Source organism: Orcinus orca, chromosome X, assembly GCF_937001465.1.
Source record: "Orcinus orca chromosome X, mOrcOrc1.1, whole genome shotgun sequence".
Taxonomy (NCBI): domain Eukaryota; kingdom Metazoa; phylum Chordata; class Mammalia; order Artiodactyla; family Delphinidae; genus Orcinus; species Orcinus orca.
In genome coordinates, this window is record NC_064580.1 from 6,763,165 (window position 1) to 6,784,439 (window position 21,275).

General features: G+C 50.7%; 1 protein-coding gene across 7 annotated transcripts in view; it reads left to right on the plus strand.

Annotated features, from left to right (window-relative positions):
• The window catches only part of TBL1X (transducin beta like 1 X-linked), a 227,141-nt gene that overhangs the window by 85,916 nt on the left and 119,950 nt on the right, over window positions 1–21,275 (plus strand). The window lies entirely within an intron of this gene.

Below are 21,275 nucleotides of genomic sequence, written 5' to 3' on the forward strand. Positions count from 1 at the left end.
GCACTGTGGAGTATACCAGGATGTGTGAGATGTGTCTTGTGTTTTGGGGTAAGGGATTACAGGTGCTGGAAAGCCGTGGTGAGCATGGGGTGTGCCATGGGTGGTGCAGACATCTCCTGCTCTGGGAATTCCTAGGAAGGGTCTATTAGCCTGTGCTAGAGCAGCTGAGGAAGGCTGGACCTTTCTCTTCAAAGGGACACTTGGATTGGGTTCGGTGCTGCATGGGATTTCGATACATACTGAGGAAATGCGTTCTCGACGGGGACTCTGTGGGCAAAGGTGAGGACTCAGGAATAAGAAAGCTTTTTCTTTTTTTAGGGAAAAGTGGATAAGCCAGCCTGGTGGAATGCAGGGGACTGGGGGGAGGGGCAGAAAAGGTATAAGGAGGAGGCAAGGACTCTGAACTTGACCCTGTCTGCACAGTGCCTAAAGGACACTGATTCGGATTCTCTTAGCGTTAGAGCTGCCATGTTTGTGCACCAAAGGTGACCTTTAGAACCAGCCCCCACGGGTGAAGAAGGATGAGTGTATCGTGGCAAAATACTTCTGTAACACCTTACTGTGTGCCAGACATTGCCGTAGTTCGGTTAACAACTTTATTGAGTCATAATTCACACAGCTGACGATTCACCCATCTGGAGTGCACATACAATTCAGTGGTTTTCAGGGTATTCACAGAGTTGTGCAACCGTCACAGTTGATTTTAAAACATTTCATCCCTCCCCAAAGAATCTCATACACGTTAGGAGTCACTCCCCATTCCCACCTCCCCCAGCCCCTGATCACCACCCGTCTGCGGTCAGTGTCTGGGGATCTGCTCATTCTGGACGTTTCACGTAAATGAAGTAAATCACGTAACGTGTGCTTTGTGACTGGTTTCTTTTTTGCGTAGCATAATGTTTGCAAGTTTCTTTGTAGCATTCCTTTTGTTTGCCGAGTCACATTCCATTGTATGAATACACCACATTTTGTTTATCTGTTCATCAATCACACACCGTTATTTTTGAAGGCTTCTATTTTGAAGTAATGTTAGACTCAAAAAGAGGCTGCAGAAATAGTACAGTGAAGTCTAGGGCACCCTCCTCCGCCTTCCCCGGCTGATAACATCTTACGTGAAGGTACTGCTTACCAAGAGCAGGAAATTGGACATCGGCACTGTTGACACAAATGCAGACCTCATCTGGATTTTAGCAGTTCTTATGTGCGTGCATGCGTGTGTGTGTGCATGTGGACAGTGTATGAAATATGATCACGTGTAGATTCGAGCAACCCCCATTGTAATCTGATGCAGAATTCTTCCATCAGCACGGAGAAAGCTCCGTATGCCCCGTCTGTACGGTCACCCTCTCCAGCTCCTGGCGGCAACTGGCTTCTCCATCTCTGTAATTTCATCCTTTCAAGAATGTTCCAGAAATGGACTCATGCAACATGTGGCCTTTGAGACTGCCTTTAGTGACTTAGCCTCCAGCACTTCAGATCCATCCCGGATGTTGTGTTTACTGCCAGCGCCTGCCTAGTATTCCACAGTCTGGATACACCAGTGTGACTTCCGATCCATCCCGGATGTTGTGTATTACTGCCAGCGCCTGCTATTATTCCACAGTCTGGATACACCAGCGTGTATTTATCCACTCATTCGTTGACGGGCGTTTGGGATCTCCCTAGTCTGAGGCTACGACACACAGAGCTGCCGTGAACACCCAGGCACAGGTTTCGGTGTGAGCCAGATGCTGGTTTCCGGCCCCGTTTATTCCTCACGCCGTCCGGCGAGGTCGGTGCCACTGTCGCCTCTATTGTCCAGAGAAGGAGGCTACGGCACAGAGCAGCCCTGGGTCTCCCCGGGTCACGTGGGCAGTGCTGGAGCTGCCGAGCTCAGAAGAGGCAGCGATGGCATTGGGCTTCGCCACCCTCAGGACGCTGCTCAGGAGAGAGTCCTGGCCCGGCTGACGTGGAGAGCAAGCCACCCCGCGTCCCCCACCAAAGAGAAGAGCGCCAGCGTCAGGGCTGGGATCTGAGCCGCCGCTGGGGATGGATTCCTTTCGTGGACAGAAGGAGACCCACCTCGGAGGGAGCTACGCCCGCTGTCCCGCGGAGCTGCTTCCCCCTTTGGAGGCCTCTGTGTGCGGTCGGCGTGGAGGGTCAGGCACCTGGGAACCTGGGGAAGCCCTGCAGGCGTTGTCAGCTCTCGGGGTGATGGGAGGCAAAGCCACCGTCCACGGGGCACGCACCCACGTTTGTGCTGCCGAGAGCCACCTGGCTGCGCGCCCAGAGCCGCTGCCCGTGCGCGTCTGCGGGAGCTGCCTTCAGAGGGGCTGCTCGCTGCCACCTGGATCGGTCATCCAGGCAGCGAGAGGCTGAGTAGTGTCCTCTGTTCTGCCCTTTGTCACTGTCGTTGTAGTGCAAGGACAGAGGGAGGAGAGGAGAGCCCTCCTGCTTCCGTCACCCGCGCCTCTGGCCCTTCTGGGAAGCTGCTTCGATCCTCTGAGCCTCGGTCGTCGTTTCTGTACAACGAGGAGGTTAATCCCTGCTTCGTAGTGTTTCGGTACAACGTGTGCAACATTGTCTTGAGCACGTGGAGTCAGTGCACATTCCTGTTCTTCCTCCTGGCCTTTCCCCACTTCCCCTGCCGTACTCACAGTCTGGAAGTGATGGAGAACCCCGGTGTACACAGTGTTTGCTCTGGAGCTGCGTTCTGTGTGTGCGTGTGTGTGCGTGTGTGTGCGTGTGCGCACGTGCGCGCACATGCGTGTTGCTTATTCTAAGCACCTGCCTTCTGCTTTCTCATTTTTCCCTGCTGTTCTTTTTTTTTTTCTTTTTTTTGGTAGGGGGTTCCTAGTAACTGGAGTGGGTGGCCAGTTCTCACCAATTTCTTTCTATTCATAAAATCCAAGAAGGGCTCAAATGAGCCCAGTAGCTGTCATTAAAAGGAGCCCTGACTCTGAGAGAAGTGGTTCCCTAGAGCCCGGAGAGTTTCCTGTTAGAATTAATTAGAACTGGACACAGTAACAAGGACAAAACAGTGTCTTTTGTGGATCTCATCTGGGTGGACCGTTGTGTTAAACACCAAACCGGTTGCAGGGGTTTTCATACTAAGTTGGTGCAGGTGGCAGCCCGGGGAGGGGTGGGGTTTGTTCAGCAGGCCTGGGGTGCCATGGGCTAGAGTGGGGTGTTGCTCATTTGTCTTATCGAAAGCCACAAAGCGTCCCGGGTGCCCTCGGAACCATAGCCCGTTGATTTAAAGACGTGCATTCCATGTGGTAGAACGATTGCATTTTCTGTGGTCTCCAGCTGATGAAAAGTGCCTGATGAGGTGCTGTTTGATAGCGTGAATCAGCCCTTCCTTCCTCCCTTCCGATCCTCGGTTCAGATTTATTCCGTGTACTTTTCTTTCAAACAACGTGTGTCTTCTTGAATGCCCGGAACACACAGGTAGAGCCCCACAGACACTGCCCCCCTCCAGGTTATCAGGAAAACTGCTTTCCCCGGAGAAGCTACTCTTTTCCTCTCGAACCCACACAGGCTGGGCGAGGGCTGTCGCGAGCAGCCATGTCCCAGCTGAGGGATTGAAAGTCTGGTGAGCTTCTGCACGATGGAATCTGATGCAAAGAGACATTACGTTCTGATTAATTAAATTCAAGAATAGGCTCTTGAAATTGGCTGTCGGTTCTGGTTGTAAACTGGCCCGAAAACGATGAGACGTTTCTGACATCTGTTGCTACTTCTGGCTCTTGTACCAGATCAAAGTATGTTGTTTTTCTGAGTGTTTCCTTTTGGTTTTCCTTGTAAACATGGGTGGTTCCCAGAGATCTCTTTCTTGGTGTAGGACAGTGGCTCTCAAGTGGGGGCAGCTTTTACCCCCAGGGGACACTTGGCAAAGTCTAGAGACATATTTGATGGTCACATTTGATTGACTTGATTGGGGGGGTGTGATACTGGTGTCAAGGGATGCTGCCAAACACCCCACGATGGACAGGACAGTCTCCCGCACGCCGTCACACACCGAAGGAGTGTGCGGCCCCAGATGTCAGTCGTGTGAGCCTGGCTGCTTCGGGAGCTGGCCCGCCTTGGCGCGCGTTGACTATCGCCCTGTGTCTTCTTTCACAGCAGTTCAGCGGCCGTCGGCATGTACTCTGAAGCTCCGTGGCCAGGAGCTTTTGATCCTCCTCCGATGTCACGAATACGCAGTATGACTATACTTTATGCTTGGATTTCTGGTCCTAAATTCTGTTTTCCTTTGCAGGAAGAAGTCCATTTTTGACAGTGTGATGGTATGTGTCAATTCATAGGCGTCAGTTCCCTTCAACTTCATTTAATTTATAGTCTGTTAGAAAGTTTGCATAATTTTTTTTTTTTTATGGTCAGTAATAATTCTAGATCTTATTACTTAGAATAATTGCGGGGAATTTCCTGGTGGTCCAGTGGTTAGGACACGGCGCTTTCACTGCCCAGGGCCCAGGTACGATCCCCGGTTGGGGAACAAAGATCCCACAAGGCATGCTGCACGGCCATCAGAAAAAAAAATTGTGGGATCCTCCAGGTTCCTACTTATTGATTGATTGATTGATTGGTTGGTTGGCTGTACCACGAGGCGTGCGGGATCTTAGTTCCCCGACCAGGGATCCAACCTGCGCTCCCTGCACTGGAAGCTTGGAGTCTTAACCTCTGGACCACCAGGGAAGTCCCCAAGTTCCTACTTTTGTAAGATTCCTCTGTGCACAATTAGCAAATTTTTAAGGGAACCCCCGACATGAAAATAGTCCTCCACAAGACTGTAACTGAAAGTTCATGCCTTTACTTAATAGCTATTTAAGTCACATTGACAAGGGATTATTTTTTATAGCGATAATATGCGTAACATATAATTTACCATCCTAACCATTTTTTTCCCAATAGGTGACAGTTTTATTTCCCATCTTAACCATTTTTAAATGTACAGTTCGGTGTCGTTAAGTATGTTCCCATTGTTGTGCAGCCACCCACGTACAGAGCTTTTTTCATCTTCCCAAACTAACACTCTGCACTCATTAAACAACTCTCTATTCCCCTCTCCCAGCCCATGGCACCCACTGTTCTTCTTTATGTCTCTGAATTTGACTGCTCTAAGGACCTCATATAAGTGGAATCATATAAGATCCGTCCTTTCGTACCTGGTTAATTTCACCCAGTGAAATGTCTTCACAGTTCAGCGATGGTGTAGCATGTGTCAGAACCGTTTCCCTTTTTGTGTCTGAATAATGTTCCATTGTGTGTGTGCACCATAGTTTGTTTATCCCTTCCCCCATCGATGGATAGTTGAATGGTTTACAAAGAACTATTTTAAAGTCGGGTCCCTTTATGTCTGACTTGGGACCACTGTTTAGACATAGAAAGTGTTCCAGGCGGTGTGTGGGGAAATGATGAGGTACGCACACGGAACACTCCAGAATCTTCCTTGTACTCTTCCTCAAGTGCCCTTAACACATTTCTCTGCTGATGTAGGAACTGCCTTCTGAGATGAGCTTATATGTTCATCCCACCTGCCTCGTTCCCTTCCACAGGAGAGAGCAATAGAAGTATTTTGATGGGTAGCAGAAGTGTTCAGAATGGTACCCTGTGCCAGCCCACGTCCCACCGTGCTCTCTTTTTTTTTTTGTGGTACGCGGGCCTCTCACTGTTGCAGCCTCTCCCGTTGCGGAGCACAGGCTCCGGACGCACAGGCTCAGCGGCCACGGCTCATGGGCCCAGCCGCTCCACGGCATGTGGGATCTTCCCAGACCGGGGCACGAACCCGCGTCCCCTGCATCGGCAGGTGGACTCTCAACTACTGCGCCACCAGGGGAGCCCTAAGTTTTTTTTTTTTAACGTATGTATTTATTTTTGGCTGCGTTGGGTCTTCGTTGCTGCACACAGGCTTTCTCTAGTTGTGGAGAGCAGGGGCAACTCTTTGTTGCAGTGCACGGGTTTCTCATTGTGGTGGCTTCTCTGTTGCGGAGCACGGGCTCCACGCATGCAGGCTTCACTAGTTGTGGCTCATGGTCTCTAGAGCGCAGGCTCAGTAGTTGCGGCGCACGGGCTTAGTTGCTCTGCCTGTGGGATGCATGTCGGACCTTCCCGGACCAGGGCTTGAACCCGTGTCCCCCGCCTCGGCAGGTAGATTCTTAACCACTGCGCCACCAGGGAAGACCTCCATCCACTTTGAAGACGTTTTTCTGTGTGACGACATAGTGTTTGGTTTACACAACGTATGTTCCTCTAAAACACCAAATCTAAGCTCCCAGTGTGTTTTCAGCTGAGTCTTGTCACGGCGTTTACTGACATAGAATATTGTCACTTTGCGTTCTGTAGCTGTTTGTCTTTGCAGGCGGATGTAGGTAGAATATTAATCTTGTATGAAATTCAGATAAGCAGGGAGCAGGTGGATTTATGGCTCTCAAAACCTGTAAACTCTGCAGCTGTGGTGAGTTCTTGAACTGTGAATAAAGAAATTCTGGACTGTGGCTAGCAAGGGCTGGCGTGACCTGATTTGCCACAAAATACATCACCCTGTCAGGGATCTGTTTCTTGCGATGTGTCTTCTCTGGTTTGCTCCTGATGCTGTGATGCTGCAGCCGTGGGCTCCCTTTGAGAGCAGAGTGAGATGCCTCCTTCGTGTGGTAGCCCGGGCATGGGCAGAGCTGCTCCGCACCCCCGGGAGGCTTCGGGGGCCCAGTGGCTAAAGCACGTTTTCGCGTCCATTTAGTGTCTGGAGGTTGAGGAATGTCCGCACCACAGGCCCTGTGTCAGCCAGGTAGGGTGCACGCGAGGCTCGGCGAGCGGGCGCCCCTCCCGGTGTCACAGGACTGCAGCGCCTGCAGGACGAACGGAGTGGGGGGTACCGGGCCGTGCAGGGATTTTGGGAATGGCAGCTGAATTACTGCATTTTGGAATCGCTTTTGGAATCCCAGAGTCACGGCTGGGACAGACTTCCTGCCCCGTGTGTCCATGTCCCCCAGCAAGAAAGATTATTCCTTGTGCGCACGCACACACACACACACACACACACACACACACACACACACACACACACTCTTCCCTAGAGTGGAAACATCCTCTGCTTGCTGACTGCATCCACTGTCTCAGAGAAGGAATGAGCTGTGTGAGTGCATTTGCGATTCGTCGCCCAGGCTGGACGGCTTGCAGACACTTCAGCCAAAGCCACGTTTTCCAGCAGCTTTATTGAGGAATAATTCATGTCCATCAAATTCACCCCCTTAAAGTGTATGATTCGATCGTGTTTAGGGTATTCACAGAGCTGTACAGCCGTCACCACAATCTAATTTCAGAGTAATTTCAGTACCCCCAAAAGAAACCCCATACCCCTTAGCAGTCACTCCCCGTTTCTTCCTCGCTCTCCCCAGCCCCTGGCAACTGCAGATCTGCTTTCTGTCCCCGTGGATTTGCCTGTTCTGGACTTGTCGTATAAATGGAGTCATACGATGCATGGCCTTTGGTGACTTGTTGCTTTCGCTTTGCATAATGTGTTCAAGATTTCGTGCGTGCCGCAGCCTGCGTCAGGGCTTCGTTCCTTTTTACAGCCAAACAATACGATATCATTGTGGCGTTAGATGCTGTTTTGTCCGTCCATCCATCCGTTGATGGACATGGGTTGTTTCCACAGTTTGGCCACGGGAATCATGCTACTGTGAACATTCCAGTACAGGGTTTTGTATGGTTGTGTGTAAAAGTAAGATCAAAATGACCCAGTGAACCATTCGCTCTCAAAATATTGGATTGGCCAGAAAGAGTTAGATGTTCCATAAGAGGTTACGGAAAACCCCGAGCAAACCTTTTGGCCAACCCGATAATAAAGGGAGGTTTGTAAGATGAAAATGTACAGTTTTCCAAGTTAAGGATTTTTAAGATAAGTATCCTTGTAAATGTGTGTTTGTCTTTTAGCACCTGCCCTGTCCCCCAAAGTATAGCACAATAGGGCTATTTGAGGTTTAGAAGGTGTTGTGTCCTTCCCTGGGTTGGGGTAAACCGGGGCCCGTGATGAGTGCGCCGTACCCAGGAATCACTCAGATGCCGTGTGCTGGGTAAACTGGGGCCCATGATGAGCGCGCCGCACCCGGGAATCACTGTATAGCACAACAGGGCTATTTGAAGTTTAGAAGATGTTGTGTCCTTCCCTGGGTTGGGGTAAACCGGGGCCCGTGATGAGTGCGCCGTACCCAGGAATCACTCGGATGCCGTGTGCTGGGTAAACTGGGGCCCATGATGAGCGCGCCGCACCCGGGAATCACTCGGACGCCGTGTGCTGCGCATTTGGGCAGATACCAGGCCTGCTGAAGGCGGTGCAGTATTGAAACAGGTTTGTAGATGGACCTGGACGACTCCAGCAGCACAAAACTGGGAGCAGGCTCCTCAGGAAAGGTTGGGTAACGTGATGAGATGCCGCAGTTCGTCTAAGTGGGTCCACATAGCTCGTTTGGATGGGGTAGGTTCCACCACTTTCCTTTAACCCAGACTATATTTTTAGGCCAATCTAAATAGTTTCCAGGTGCGTACATTCTTCATTTATTGCATGTAAAGTTAGAATAAATGTCTTCTCTCTCGACTTCCTGTTTTTAAAAATACAGTTCTTAAAATTACCAACTTGTCCAAGGGTCCAGTGGTCATTTTGTAGAAATTCCCATTCTTTAAATCTTTAAGCACCACCACATTTTTTAAAATGAGTCATTCTTATTTTTCCAAGCCTAGATCGTCCATCGTGCCTGGTGGTAATTTGCCTCCTGGTCATTCTCTTCCTGAGGGAAGAGGTCTTCGAGAAGCATGGGCCGCGTTAGAACTGTAAGGAACGCCGTTGGATGGCCTAGGGCAGCCGCCCCCCATAGAACTTCCGATGAAGATGGGGTCGTTCCACACCCGTGCCATCCGGTGGAGCGGCCACTGGCCCCGTGTGCGTCTGGAGCATTTGAAATGTGGCCAGTGTCCTGAGAAACTGGATTTTAGATTTATTTCATTTCAATTCATTTAAGATTAAAGAGCCCCATGTGGCCGGGGGTTACCCTTCGTGGACAGAACGGGTAGATCAGGAGCCTTATATGAAGGGTGAGTTCAGTGAGGCCCACAGTGGTGGCAGGAGACAAGATCCGTCTGTAGAAGAGCCAGACTGACCTGGGCCTTTATCTGGGGCGGGGGGGATACCTGACCCCTTGAGAACAGTGGTTCTCTAAGGAGGTGACTTTGCGTTTGCTGCCCCTCCCCCTCCCCAGATACCTGGCAGTGTCGGGAGGCACTTTGGGGTCACAGCTGGGGGCAGGGGCGCTCCTGGCGTCTAGTGGGTGGAGGCAGGGATGCTGCTCTGCACCCTGTGGTGCACAGCACGGCCCCCCACGCAGAGTGATCTGGTCCCAGATGTTACCAGCGCCTTGGGGGAGAAGCCCTGCTGCAGATTCACGAGGCTGGCCGGGTCCTTCCCCGTGGTGCGGACGGCTGCGGCCCCATCTTGTAAACGGCGAGCTGGAGCTTGCTCACGGGGACGAAGCTGGGCAGGTGTGCAGCCCGGTGAGACCAAGGCGGGCGGGATGAGTGGGCCGTGCGCCTCCCGTGTGCTGGCCCGCTAAGCGTACGGCTGGGAAGCTGGCGTTTGTCAGGGGTCAGTGTGCGAGTGTCCTTTTAAGTGGCAGAAGCCACAAAGTCCTCCCTGCTCTGCGCTGCATTCTCTCAAGTTGAATTACGGGACCCCTGCCCCTCCCTGGTCACCAGCGTGACGGGAGACGGCCACGGGGCCTGAATGTGTCCTCGTCACTTCGGGTTTGGTGACTTACCCCTCCAAGATACTCAGAAAGCATTTGGGAAGGTCCTTTTTTGCCAACCAGTCTTGGCAGTATCGAGCCCGTATCCGCTGGGTAACCGCAGAGGAGCATACACCTCTCGTTAAGGGCCGTGAGTGAATTCTTAACAATGTTTCCTGGGGGGCTTCCCTGGTGGCGCAGTGGTTGGGAGTCTGCCTGCAGATGCAGGGGACATGGGTTCGTGCCCCGGTCCGGGAAGATCCCACATGCCGTGGAGCGGCTGGGCCCGTGAGCCATGGCCGCTGAGCCTGTGCGTCCGGAGCCTGTGCTCCGCAACGGGAGAGGCCGCAGCAGTGAGAGGCCCACGTACCGCCAAAAAAAAAAAAAAAGAATGTTTCCTGGGTATAGTAAACGGCCCCGGCACGCACCCCAGCTGGAGGCGGTCCCCCCACCTCCCATCACCCCCCAGCCCTCCCCCGCAAAGCAAACTGCTGTCGTGGGAGCTGGCCCTGGTCCCAAGAAGGACGGGGCGTCGTGAGTGACGCGTGCTCGTTTGAGGGTCGAGGCTGAGCCCTGCATCATGCCAAGCTGGAGGAAGCGGAAAGGAGCCCTGGGCGATGCAGGGCCGAAAAGGGCTCTGTCGGCGGTGCGGAGTGGAACGAGATGCTGCAGTCAGACAAGCGACGTCCTGTGCTCGAGCACAAACGGGTCGCCGCGGCAGGATGCAGGGGCAGCTTTGGCAGCGAGGCCGTTCCTGGCATCGTGGAACTGAATTGGCCGTTTCTTTTAAGGATACTGCAAAGTGTTGCGACCTCTGTCATCCTAAGGAAGCTCGGACAGCTTGCCAAACAGATAACATTGATAATAAGAGAAAAAAGAAAGGAAACCATGATGCTTCTATTCTGTGGAAGTCATTTTTATCCTGTTTGCAGAAACCATAGATTTAAGTGGGACAGATGTGTCAGCAATTTAATAAGACAGTTATCCTAGGAGTTAAGTTGAAATCATTCACAAAAATCAGCTCTCTGGCAAACTAGAAACCCCAGGGGGATTTTGGATCCTATGTAATGTAAAATTCCTTAAAGCAGAGACTAGCAGGCGTGTTGTCACAGTTCCAGGCAGCTTATTTATTTATTTATTTCCCCCTAAGTATTTGTGAATGTATGAATTACTCTGTGTGCCAAGCATGGAAAATAAAACCACAGAGAGGGGGAGGGCAGTGTCAGATAAATTCCTTTTCAGCAGAGAATCGAGGCGTCTTGTTGTAACAGAATCCATCTCCACAGCAACGTGATGCAAGGAGCTGTAACAGAGCTGAACTTTGCGGACCGTATCTCCACGGTCGATGCGTTGGGAAGCCCGCCCAGGCATCGTCGCAAGCTCCAGTCTTAAATTGGGTGTGAAAGGGGCTTTAGGACACCTGCCTGTGGAGTAGCGAAGGCACAGCTTCTAGGATTCCGATTTTACGTCTTCTAGGGACTGGCCTTGACGTATCTTGGGTCGATGCTTACCGATAGAACTGGAAATCGGAACCAGAATAATTAGATTGACTTTTCAGATCCCATACGTGAGCCGAGAAGGGACTCGAAAGCACGCCCTGTTTATTCTTGCAAGGCTGAGGGAGGAAAGGACGGGGCCATGAGTCGCTAAGAGCCGGTTGTCATTTTCCTTTACGCAGCTCGGGATGCCCTCTGCATTTGGGGGTTCTGGATCCGGCGGGTTAGGATCCCCGTGTGGCCAGGAAGAGAAGTGAGCGCATGGGACTGCTAGCTGGTTTACACTCTGACCTCCTCTCAACAGGTCAGCCTTTTAGTCCCTGCCCCGCGCTCCCCCCTCCAGAAGACAGCAGAGGAGGAAGCCCACAGCCATTTCACACGCTGGACGTGAGCACTGTTCTGCAACTGGGAGTGACAGAAGGTCGAGGAAGGGAACGGGAAGATGGAGATGACAGAGGGAATCTTTTAAGTGGGTTCATGAAAGTAAAGGGAGCCACACTGGTACCAGTGTTTTTTGTTTTTTGTTTTTTGTTTTTTTTTTTTCTGGCTGTGCCGTCTGGCATGCAGGATCTCAATTCCCTGACCAGGGATTGAAGCCATCCCCCTGCAGTCGAAGCACGGAGTCCTAACCCGTGGACCGCCAGGGAATTCCCTGGTACCAGCTCTGCTATTAGTTAAAATCATATTGATTTAACCCCTGTCATTATTAGTACTGCTACGGTTCTTGTTGCTCTTGGAGGAATTATCGCACATCCATCTTGAGTCCCTAGAAATGACAGCCCTGCTGAGTGAAAATGGTAAAGACCCCTTTCGTGTGAGGCCTGACATTACACAGAGACAGTTTTTTTCATCTTCCCAAAGGCCCTCTGAGTGATTGGTTAAACTCTTGTGCTTGCACATCTGCAAGGTCTTTTCTCGTGCTCTCTGTGTGACGATTGGTTCTACCATTTCTCGTCCACCAGGATGCATCAAAAGGAGTCAGAGTTCACACTTCGCTCCAGAACGTTCCAAGGATTAGGCTGCAGTGAGGAGCCTTCAAAGGCTCTGGTTCTCACTGAGGGGGGATTTTAACCCCCGGGCGACTCTTGGCAACGTCTGAAGATGTTTTTGGTTGTCCCAGGTAGGGAGGTCCTCCTCTCGTCTCTTGGGTGGAGACCAGGGATGCTGCGCGTCACCCTGCAGTGTACAGGACGGTCCCAAGAACGGTGTCATCCATCCCCAAACGTCACTAGTGCCGCGGCTGAGAAGCCCTGTCCTAGGGTACTTTCCACTTGCTCGGTGCTGCAGGAAGGGCTCTCTATCTAAGGATTGTCTCCTTGGAGAGGGTCACGTCCCTGTACGCTGGCCTGCTGTGCATGTCCCCGAATTCTGAAAGGAAGCTGGAAATGTGAGGGTCAAGTCAAAGGAAGCCTCCTGCCTGTTGAGCAAAGCAGGGACCCTTGTGAGCTGGTGGAGGTCTGCTGCCTGGCCCAGCCCAGCCAAGGCCTGACTGTGTTGCCTTTTTTTTTTCTTTTTAACTTTTATTTATTTTTGGCTGCGTTGGGTCTTTGTCGCTGTGCGTGGGTTTTCTCTAGCTGCGGCGAGCGGGGGGCCACTCTTGGTTGCCGTGCGCGGGCTTCTCGTTGCGGTGGCTTCTCTTTTTGTGGAGCACAGGCTGTAGGCACACGGGCTTCAGTAGTTGTGGTGCGTGGGCTCGGTAGTTGCGGCTCACAGGCTTCAGTAGTTGCGGCACACGGGGTTCAGTAGTTGTGGCGCGTGGGCTTCAGTAGTTGTGGCACACGGGCTTAGTTGCTCCACGGCCTGCGGGATCTTCCCGGACCAGGGCTCGAACCTGTGTCCCCTGCATCGGCAGGCAGATTCTTAACCACTGCGCCACCAGGGAGGTCCCCCTGACTGTGTTTCTCATCGCATTTTTCATGGAGGTTTCGCCAAGGTTTCTCCTGAAGGATGCTGGCTCAGGGCTGCCCCTCCGGGTTCATTGCTTTCCAGAGCAGTTAGGGTGAAGCGTGAGCTCAGTGTTCCCCGAGGAGGAGTTATGAGAATCAGGCCCGCCTTTGCTAAATGCAGGTATCGGGAAGCTTCAGCATCGTTACCAGAATGCTGCTCACCATTCCCGAGGGCTGTTAGGGTTGGAGACCGGGTAGCAGATGCCTGTGGCCTCTACTGCACAAATGAGATGTGTTGTGAAGGCCCCCGGCCAGTACACTCACAGCCTTAGTTATTGCTTCAGAACAGCAAGTGAACGTTGAAGCAGTGTTTTCGTACTCACTTGAAGTGCGATCTCTCATACGACGGTCATGTTGTTGGACCTGCCCGTGTTGCATTCGTTAGGTCTATAATCTGAACGCTTCTTTGTTGATGCTCCCCAGGGGACCCTAATCCCCACAGGGGTAGCCTTAGGAACGGGTCAGGCGTTCCACGTGTTGATTCCATTTCTTAGTTCTGTTTGTGCACTACGGCCCTAGTGCCTAGAAAAAAGAATTCCTTATGTTTATCCAGTGCACCTAAGTCCATGATACTTGTGATACTGTTTATCTGATCAAGCATATAGGGAGATGAGGTTTATGAATTCCAGCTTTATTTTAAGAACTCAGTTGGAAGATTACTGGCCATTAATCACTATGTGACGGCTGCTTTAATCAATGGGGTTCCCGTGGTTTTCTGCTGTTTCTGTTTCCAAGAGGGTAGTGAGTAAAACTGGATATTAAAGTTGATTGCACTGGTTAAAGATTGGGACAGCGTTGCATATATAGTTTAGAAGCTAGTCGGCTAACGTCTGACATATACACTCTTAGCTTGTTAACGTGGAAATTGTCAAACATACAAAAGTATATAGAATATTTTGGTATATTCCCCCTCACCCTGCTACACCCACTGTCAGGATTTCATGAGCTGGTGTCACCTGTCCCCTCACTGTTTTTTTTTCTTTTTATTAGAATAATTTAAAGCAAATCTCAGGCATCTTGTTATTGAGTATTTTCGGATGTATCTCTAATATAGAAGTATTTTAAAAAATTTTTTAAAACCAAATACCATCAATATCCTGTATGACTTTTCTCTGGCTACTGTAAACAAATTACTACAAACTAGGGGGTCTTAAAACAGCAGAAATGGATTTTCTCACAGATCAGGAGATCAGAAGTTCGAAATGAAAGTATTGTAAAGGTCAGTTCCTTTTGGAAGCTCTGAGGGAGAATCTACTCCATGCCTCTCTCCTGGCTTCTGGTGGCCCCGGCTGTTCCTTGGCTTGTGGCCGCATCACTCCAGTCTCTGCCGTCATCTTCACACGGCCTCCTTCAGGTGTCTGAGTCTCCAGATCTCTCCTTTCACTTCTAAAGACGCCAGGCATTGCATTTAAGGCCCACGCTAGTCCAGTATGACCTCATCTGAATTTGATTCTGTCTGCAAAAGACCTGATTTCTATATAAGGTCACATTCACGAGTACCGGGAGTTACAACGTCAAAGGATGTTTTTCAGGGGACACCATTCACCCCACCCAGTAACTGTGAGCTTAACTCTGAGCCAAATGTGCTGAATTGATTAACTCACCAGCTACCAGAAATCTTTGCTGGAACGTGTTCATTATTGTACAGATGGTTGCCTTTAATTGAGAGGTGGTTTTACCTGTCATCCCATCCCCAGGAGGGAAGTGCGTGTACTTGCTCAGGGTCACACTTGCGGCGAGCTGTGGGGCTGGGGAAGAACCCTGTCTGGCTCCAAATCCAAGGAAGCCGGCTACGGTTTATAATGCAGGTTCATGAGATGTGTTTGCTTGAAGTCTTAGAATGTAAAGTGTGTATTGGATGATCTCCGTGTGTCTGTAAGGCTGTCCATCCACTCCTTCTTAATTATTTAAGCAAGTTGTTGGTGCTCTAAAAGTACACTCTTTTTTCGCCAGAGTTTTACATGTATTTTAAAACTTGACATCACTGTGTCTTTAGTGCATTTCTTCAAGTATGCTAAACTTGGCCATGCTTCTCGTTTGTACACCACCCACCATGCCCACCTGAAGGGGTCTTTCCGTTGGGTTGGCCCCCATCAGGATTGCAGACCGATGCTTGCAGGTGAATTAACCACGCTCTTAGGGCTCAGTGATGGGTCTAGAGTGTTAGTTTGCTTGTCACTTCACGTCACACGGATGCTTTCTACAATAGTGCATCATAACTCGTTTTTTAAAACGAATAGAGTTTTTTTTTAAAACAATGTATGGGGTACAGAAATCATTCTTCTTCTTTTTTTTTTTTTTTTTTTGTGGTACGCGGGCCTCTCACTGTTGTGGCCCCTCCCGTTGCGGAGCACAGGCTCCGAACGCGCAGGCTCAGCGGCCATCATGGCCCACGGGCCCAGCCGCTCTGCGGCATGTGGGATCTTCCCGGACCGGGGCATGAACCTGTGTCCCCTGCATCGGCAGGCGGACTCTCAACCGCTGCGCCACCAGGGAAACCCCATTCTTCTTTTTAATGAAAGTGTTTATTGGCAATAAACTTAGCCTCAACTTACTTGTATTTACAGTGTCATTTTGAAATGGATACTCTAAGAGAACTTTTGTTTATACTCAGGATAATAATTACACAAAATTAAGTGATGATTCCAAACGTCCTTCGGATAGATTACTGGCAAGATGCCTCATGGACCGAGGCTTCCTCTTGGGATGTGTTTTTGGGGTTGACTTTCTTGCTGCTCTCAGCTGCCTGGATTCCTGCTCACACACAGATAATCCCTCGACATTTTAAGCATTGTACTTACTCCTGCTTAACTCTTCATCAATGGTTGAACTCAAGAGTTCTTTTTAAAAATTGCATGTTTAAAAATTTCCTCTTGGGAGTTTTCCTTTTGAAAAGGATACAAATGGTGCTAACCATTTAAAGTATACATTGTTAGCCATATGTTAATTTTCATATCCCCAACGTCTAAGAATCATGACGTAATACTAGTATGGGCTCAGAGTATGTCCCCTAAGATATTTACCAATTACCAAGGAGAGGATGGATAACCTCACCAGGAGTAAGGCATAGTGACATCATGTGATGCCCTGAGAAGGACACAGCATCACTTCTGTGGTATCCCTGCCGGGAATGCATAACCTGCATCTAATCGAGAGAAGCGGACAAACCCAAAAGGGGGTGGGGTGGGGGGCGGCATTCTACGAAATAACTTCTCGCGCTCGTCCAAAGAGTCTGGCTTTGAATGGCAAGGAAAGAAAGGGCGACCGAGCTTCCCTGGTGGCGCAGTGGTTGAGAGTCCGCCTGCCGATGCAGGGGACATGGGTTCGTGCCCCGGTCTGGGAAGATCCCACATGCCACGGAGCAGCTGGGCCCGTGAGCCATGGCCACTGAGCCTGTGCGTCCGGAGCCTGTGCTCCGCAACGGGAGAGGCCACACTACACACACACACACACACACACACACACACACACACACACACACACACACACACACACACACACACACACACACACACACACACACACACACACACACACGGCGACTGTCACAGGTCAACGGGTTGTGGGGTCCTGGATGGAAATCGGAGACAGAAGAAGGACCTGTGAGTTTGCTTAAAGTCTGTAGTTCAGTTAGGTGTGCTGTGCCCGTGTTGATTTCTTTGTTTTGACCATTGATGTGTTTATCACAACAGGAAACTAGGTGAAGGCTTCGTGGGAACTCTCTACTATTTCTGCAACTTTCTATAAGTCTAAACTTATTTTAAAATAAAGAGGTTTTTTTTTCCCCAAGGAATTATTTTACGTATGATTTAATGTGATTAACTAATGTTTTGGATGGTGTTGCCATAACTTTTAGCAGTTTTATGTTTCTTTGTGAAGAAAGTGCCCAAATGTATTTTCACACAAAACTATCAACTGAGACCTTGTTTAGTTTGCACAAAACGTCATGGAGGTAGGGCTGGTTTTACATAGGAATCCTGAACATTTGCACGTTTTTTTTAAGGAAGTTCATTTTGTAGCGTTCCTCTCCTTGGAAGAAAACCCACCCGTGTTCAAAACACAGCATCTTTTAAAGGCATTTGAATTTTCAAAGAATGTTTTCCCCTTACTTTTGCTTTGCTTATAATGAGTAGGGCTGGTCAAGGGTATTCTTATAATGAGTAGGGGTGTTCAAGGGTGTTCTGAATTTAGCCTTTAAATCAGTGCTGCATGTCATTCTGGTTGAGCTGTAGTCTTATCCTCAGCCTTGCTGGAAGGGGCCCCTCCTTCCTGTTCTTAGCAGTGTTAAGAGAAACCAATGAGAAGATGGGGCTGTTTCAGTCTGGATTGGCCCATCCCATAGGGCAAAGGATGCCCCCGGGGGCGTCCCTCAGAGACTCAGGGGCTACCCCCAATCCAAGTCATTATGGGGTGTGGGGGGCTTGTGGGGGGAGGAGTGACGGAAAAAGTGGGTCGGGGCCAGGAGGAACCCAGCAGGGAAGACCCGGTACAGATCCCAAAGTGGAGCTGGTCCAACATTTCTTGGGCTCTGCCATCCCAGCTGGGCCTCTTGTTAAGTCCATGTGCCCTTGAGCAAAGGCTCCAAGTTTTAAGCCTAAGTTTTGTGCTCTGTCAAAGAATATCTTTCCCCTCATATGAGGATTAAATGCAGTTGTCCACGGAAAGCACTTAGCACAACGCCTGGCCCGTCAGCAGTCACTAGGCCCATTTGATGTTATCTTTTGTCCTCATTTCGTAGCAGAAGAGATCACTGAATCGCACAGCCTCCTATCTGCCTCTCTTTGCTCAGATGCCATGCTCTGTGTCCCAGTTCACTGCTCTCCCTTGTCCCAGCCGATTTAAGCTGTCTTTTACCAGTTGATATACTTACAGACTAAATTGTTGTTATTCTGAAGTGTATGTATTCGTTCAGGGATGACGTAGTGACTCATGCTTTGTGCCGGTTATTATAATCAAGTGGTGGCAGTGGGGTCGGTCGGGGAGTGCAGAGGACCAGCCAGTCGTCAGCCGTCTTACGGAATGCCTGATGGGGTGCAAAGCCCTGCCCCTTCCTCTGGGAAGGGAGGACCCCTGAGCATCCTCCTCTGTGGTGATGACAGCTGTGTGGGGCTGCCCCTGCCTTCTGGAGGTCGGGGAGGTGACATCTGAGCCAGCGCACCGGTGATGCAGAGGTTTTTGGAGTCCAGAGGAAGGCATCCTTGGCTTGAAGGGCAGCATGTACTCCTAGGGCATGTCTGGGAGATGGGGCCTTCGGTGCAGCTGGGACCGGGGAGAACGCCCAGGGGACAGGGGCTGGTCCAGAGCATTGCCTGGGAACCAGCCAGCTCGTTTATTTTTTATTATTTTTGTGGTACGCGGGCCTCTCACTGCCGTGGCCTCTCCCGTTGCGGAGCACAGGCTCGGGACGCGCAGGCTCAGCGCCCATGGCTCACGGGCCCAGCCGCTCCGCGGCACGTGGGATCCTCCCGGACCTGGGCACGAACTCGCGTCCCCTGTATCGGCGGGCGGACTCTCAACCACTGCGCCACCAGGGAAGCCCCAGCTCGTTTATTAATGAGTGAAACAAAGCCACTTGGTCACCCGAAGAACAGCTTTGATTTTATTTTGGTAATCTACGTTATTTTGAATAGGAATGTAAGACTAAATTTTCCACGGGCAAATGCGTTTCTTAACTGTTCATTCCCTTAAGCTTCCATGAAATAGTTTCTTATGCGTTGACGCCATTTTTCCTCTCCCTGCTGACGCCTGCTCCTGTGTTCGTTCCGCGTCTGCTTTTTCCTTCGTGATCTTTGCCTTCTTGACGTTCACTGTCACCCCCTGCTCTGCATCCTGGTCCTTCCTTTGCTTCTTCCCATGTGTCCACTCTGTTTACTGCCCGGGGCGCTGACCTTTCTGCCAGGCGCTAACCATGCAGCGTTTTAAAGAAGTGAGATCGTGTCACAGCTCCTGGGGTGTAGCTGTGGCTTCTCGAACCTGGGCCTTCTCACCCACCCTGGTTGTGGATACTTAGGGAAACCTTAACCCTTGGGTCGCTATTTGTAGAGCAGGTCAAAGAGCCTCCCTAGTAGTTATGAAAATCATGTCCAGTCACGTATTCTTTTCTTCTTTTAAAATTTTATGGCCGCGCCCCGCGGCGTGTGAGATCTCAGTTCCCCAACCAGGGATCGAACCCGTGCCCCTTGCATTGGCAGTGCAGAGTCTTAACCACCGGACCGCCAGGGAAGTCCCTCTTTTTTTGTTTTTATTGTGGAAAATATACATAACAGTATCATTTTAACCATTCATAAACGTACAGTTCAGTGGCATTAAATACATTCATAATGTTGTGTAGCTGACCATCTCTACCTGCAACTTTTTCATCATCCCCTCCAGATAACTCTGAACCAGTGAGACAGCACCTCACCCTTCCCTGTCTATCCCGGCCCCTAGCACCTTGTAAGCTATGTTCCACTTCCTGTCTCTAAGAATTTGATTCTAGGTGCCGCATATATGTAGAATCATATAATACGTGTCCTTTCGTGTCTGCCTTATTGCCCCAGGCACAGTGTTTCTAAGATCCTTCCATGTTGTAGCCGATGTCAAAGTTCCGTCACTTTTTATGGCTGAGTACTGGTCCACTGTACGGTCGCCGCTCCTTTCAGAAGAGCGATCAGTGTACTGCCCACGTCGCGGTGCCAGAGGCCAGAGTGCTCCTGGGTCTTCCCATGTTACATGTTGTACCATGTGCTTCATGGGAGACACGTTTCCTCTGAGTTTTCACATGTGTTGCCTGTTTTCACACCTCGCTTCTGGAGACGTGGGCGTGGGATGTGGTACTTTGTCTCTTTGATACTGTCGTAATGGGATTGCCCCCATCTGACCTATTCAGACCAGACAGAGCCCTCCCTCCCTCCCTCCCCCCTCCCCCTCCCTCCTTCCTTCCTTCCCCCCCTTCCTTCCTTCCCCCCCTTCCTTCCTCCCTTCCTTCCTTCCCCCATTCCCTCCTTCCTTCCTTCCCCCTCCCTCCCTCCCCCTCCCTCCTCCCTCAGTTCCCTCCTTCCTTTCCTCCCTCCCTCCCTCTCCCCCTCCTTCTCCTCCCCTCCCCCTCCCTCCCTCCCTTCCCTCCTTCCTTCCTCCCTCCCTCCTCCCTCCCCTCCCCTCCTCCCTCCCTCCTCCCTCCCCTCCCCTCCTCCCTCCCTCCCCCTACTCCCTTCCCTCCTCCCTCCCTTCCCCACTCCCACCCCCTCTCTCCCTCCCTTTCCCCTCCCCTCCCCCTCCCCTCCCCTCCCCTCCCCCTCCCCCTCCCTCCCTTCCTCTCTCTCCCCCTCCCCCTCCCTCCCTCCCTCTTCCCCTCCCCTCTCTTCCCCCCTCCCCTCTCTTCCCTCCTCCCCTCTTTCCTCTCTTCCTCATTCAGCCAGCATTTCCTGAGCTTGTAGCAGGTGGGGCACTGCGATGAGAACTGACCACCAGCTAGTGGACGTGCACAGGCCCAGCACCCCAACGGGAGACTTTGTAGCTTGAGGATGTACTTGGCTCAGCTACATCCTCTTCCCTAGGTGTTTATCTTGCCTTCTCAAGGAATTGTTAAGACTTTTTAATTGCAAATAAAGGGGTTTAGTATTTGTTTCTGTATATCTCATCCAGTGCCTTTTAAAACTCATGTTTCCTGTTTTTTCTTTTACATGAGAATAGCCACAGCCGTGAAAAAAAATCAATTAAAGCGTGATTCACCACCACCATTTGTAACTGATTTCTAAGTAGAACTTTTCTCTGGTTCTTGGATCACTGCGATGCAATCTACGTAATTCCTCTCTACTTGAGGGGGAAAAGAAATGTGTGTCGGGGGTGGGGGGTGGGGGGGCATCTTTTTGGCTTCCGGGGGTCTGGCGCTGCCCCATCCCAGTGTTGACACATCACTAGAAGCTTAGGGCACATCCGACATGGAGGTGGTGAAGAATTCAGCCGGGATATGTTCTGTGTTCTGTATTGTAGTGAAATCGGCTGGTTTTCACGCCTTCAGTGGTGAATCAATAGGACACACAGTGGCAGATGAAGTCTTGGCTTCTGCCCTAATGAGAGCAAATTCTTCTTTTTGCCTT